The sequence below is a fragment of the Grus americana genome, chromosome 29 (assembly GCF_028858705.1).
Source record: "Grus americana isolate bGruAme1 chromosome 29, bGruAme1.mat, whole genome shotgun sequence".
Classification (NCBI taxonomy): Eukaryota; Metazoa; Chordata; class Aves; order Gruiformes; family Gruidae; genus Grus; species Grus americana.
This window is the reverse complement of record NC_072880.1, coordinates 2,430,134-2,433,601: the sequence shown is the minus strand read 5'-3', so window position 1 is coordinate 2,433,601 and position 3,468 is coordinate 2,430,134.

The following is a 3,468-nucleotide window of genomic DNA, read 5'->3' as shown; positions in this document are numbered from 1 at the left end:
GCTCCCAGCTCTGGGCTGTAAGTTGCTTGTTCCTGCGGTGTTATTTATTAGCTACTTTGGATATATCCTGCAACCACAATAAAAAAATACAAACTGGGAAAACAAATCATCCCAGAATACAGTCTACACAAAGGTTGTTAAACGATGCACTGAGTTAATTAGCAGCTAATAAAAGACTAAATTCTTCCATTAGCTATTCCGGTATGCGAGATCCACTGATTTCACTGCGTCTGTGGGCACAAGGCCACATTTACTGTGGTAACCATGAACGCAAATCACAGGACAACCAGGGACGGGGACAGGGTACAGACAATTTCACGTGCCACACCGGTGCAAACGTGGCTCAGGGAGGCCACAACCCTCCCAGCACCTTCCTCAGCCCTGTAAATCCAGTGTGAGCCACGTCCGGGGGGTCATTCCATCGCTGGGAGTGTGACTGCCTGTTGCAAGGACGGAAATCGGAGCTGGACTCCCTCCTATCTCCCTTCCTTCCAGATATATTGTTGGATGTTTCCAGATCTGAATCGCTGGTCGCATCCTTTACAAACGTGAGTCACTCTCATACTACAGGCTCGTTCAACCAGCTACGCCCCTTGTGTTTTCCAAAACCGCCCGAGGATTTCAATTTGAGCTAAATTCCTCCTCCCGGGGACGTGTGCGCCGGTGCTTTACCTGGTGCAGCAACACGGTGACTCCCCCGGCACCCAGGCACAACGGCCAGGGATGTTCATTCGCATGGCGAGCGATGCGAAGGGTGAAAACAAGTATGACATCATCAGACCGTACAGTGGGTACCCACCGTGTCACAACGATGGCAGGCAGCCGCTTTAGTTTAAAAACTTGTATGCGACGGCGGGGAGTCTTCCCCCAGTGCCTTGGCACACGGGAGGTGTATGGCGAAGGCGTGATATCGACTCTTAAATGGGATTTCAGTGGGAGCACGGCATTGTCTCCATCCACTTTTAAAACTCCCTCGAGGCACCTAACGGTAAATCTTTTGGCATGTAAATCCCTTGATAAAACCCCAAACACAATCCCGAGGCAAATTGTACTCCGAGTATCAGAGACCTGAGTTAAACTGGTGAAAACAGCGCCTAAGTGTGAGCGCCGGGCTGTCCTGACAGCCCTGCAAGGAGGCCGTTCGGGAGGAGAACGAGCATGAGTCTTGATTCAAAGGGCACGACAAAGCTCTCCCGCGGCTACCAGCACCGTGCCATCTGGCATTGGCCTGCGGCCACCTTTGGGGTGCTCCGTCGGACCTGGCCGCTGAAAACAGGACGTGAAGAATAACAAGTCCGGTTGGGAGGCAAAATGTTATTAAATAAATTGGCGCGCTCCGTTGTGCAGTAAGAGACCTGCAAACCGCACCAGGGGATTTAGACGGTCAACGTGACTCCTCTCCGTCCCTCCGCTGTGACGCCTCCCTCGCTTCTCCAGCTTCGTAACCCAGCTGTCCAGGGTAGGTGTGGACACAGCGTGGATCTTCCCCGCTCCGCAGGAAGAAGAAGCTGTGCCGTACCCGCCTAACCCAGCGCCTCTCAGCAGAACAGAGCAGCACCCCACACCGCTGAATTTCACACAACCCCACACTGCTGGGGGTGGGAAGGGACCTCTGGAGATCATCTCGTCCATCCCCCCTGCCAGAGCAGGATCACCCAGAGCAGGTCGCACAGGATCACGTCCAGGCGCGTTTGGAATCTCTCCAGAGAAGGGGACTCCACAACCTCTCTGGGCAGCCTGTCCCAGTGCTCGGTCACCCCCAGAGGGAAGAAGCTTCTCCTCGTGTTCAGATGGAACTTCCCGTGTTCCACTTTGTGCCCGTTGCCCCTTGCCCTGTCACTGGGCACCACTGAGAAGAGTCTGGCCCCTTCCTCTAGACACCCGCCCTTTAGATAATTAGCAGCATTGATCAGATCCCCTCTCAGTCTTCTCTTCTCCAGACTAACCAGCCCCGGCTCTCGCAGCCTTTCCTCATACCAGACATGCTCCAGGTCCCTCATCATCCTCGCAGCCCTCCGCTGGACTCTCCCCAGTACTTCCCTGTCCGTCTGGAACTGGGGAGCCCAGCACTGGACGCAAAACTCCAGATGTGGCCTCACCAGGCCAGAGCAGAGGGGCAGGAGAACCTCCCTCGACCTGCTGGCCACGCTCTTCTCAGTGCACCCCAGGACACCATTGGCCTTCTTGGCTACGCGGGCACACTGCTGGCTCATGCACGAATTTACTGCCAAGAATAAGGGAAGCAATACTAAAGCATTGAGCCACTTCTTAGCTCCACATGAAAAATGTCCAAAAATTATTATTTCATGGTACAACCAGGGAAACTGAGGCACAAAGACAGCAACTCCCAGTTCTGAGCCCCACGGAGTACGGGGCTGCACAGGCACAGAAGGAAAAGGCAATCCTTGCTCTGAGCATCTTAGAGGGTGGATTTGCTTTAGACGGTAACTTGTGGCACTGTCCCAGGTATTCAGTGCCTCCCACAGCTCCCGACAAACCGGAGAGCACTACAGAAACACCAGCACTTGAAAAAGAAAAGATACAAACCCGCTAGCCCCTCACTCATAAAAACTCTGAAAATACTCTAATCCAAGCGCTCAACCATCCTTTTGCTCCAGCTTATAACGTTCTAAAAGATGTTAGCAGCACAAGTGCATCGTTAATTCCAAAGTACTCGGGTTAAAATACAGCCTGCAAGCGTGGTGTGGGTGCGCGCCAGACTAAGGATCGGATGGATGGAAGGTTTTCACTGAAAAGCAAACAACTGATCAATTGACCAGTGATTGATCTTTTTCCTTCTCCTTATAGATCTAGTTCTGAACAGAACTACTTCTTCCTTGCTCTGTTTTTGTCGCCTTTCTTACACATCTCTCTTACAAACCCAGTCTGTGACCTCAGTCCCACACTCAGATAGTTCTGGACTTGCAGGAGGGAGACCAAATAAGCAGAAAATGCTATTTTTTTCAGAAGCCAAGCATCTCCTCACTTTGGGGAAGCTGCACCCTGAACGTCGCTTTCTTTCGGCAGCGTAAGTCCCTGCGACCAGCCCCTCCACCCTTCTCCCCAGCCCCCTCCCCAGGGAATCTCCCCGCTCCTCTCTGCAGAGTGCTGCTGTTTCTATTTCTAAACACTCAGCCACTTCCTTGGCAGAAAACCCTCCCAGTGCCACCTGGTTGCTTTTCCATCTCCCGGGAAGTTTTGCGGTGACCTGTGACACAGCCGGGAATGTGGCTCGGACACGGAGGTGGGGGGGGAGACATCTGCCAATGTGCACACTCACACCCAGCCACACACACACATCCAGCCACTCGCATCAACGGCGAGTCAGAAACAAAGAAGAAGAAGAAAAAAAAAAAAAAACCAAAAAAAACCAACCCACCCTCGTGGGCTGCGATTCGCCCTTTATTGTGAACTCCAGACGTCATACGCGCACGGCTATAGATGGAGCTCGGGAGCCCAGGCCAGCCC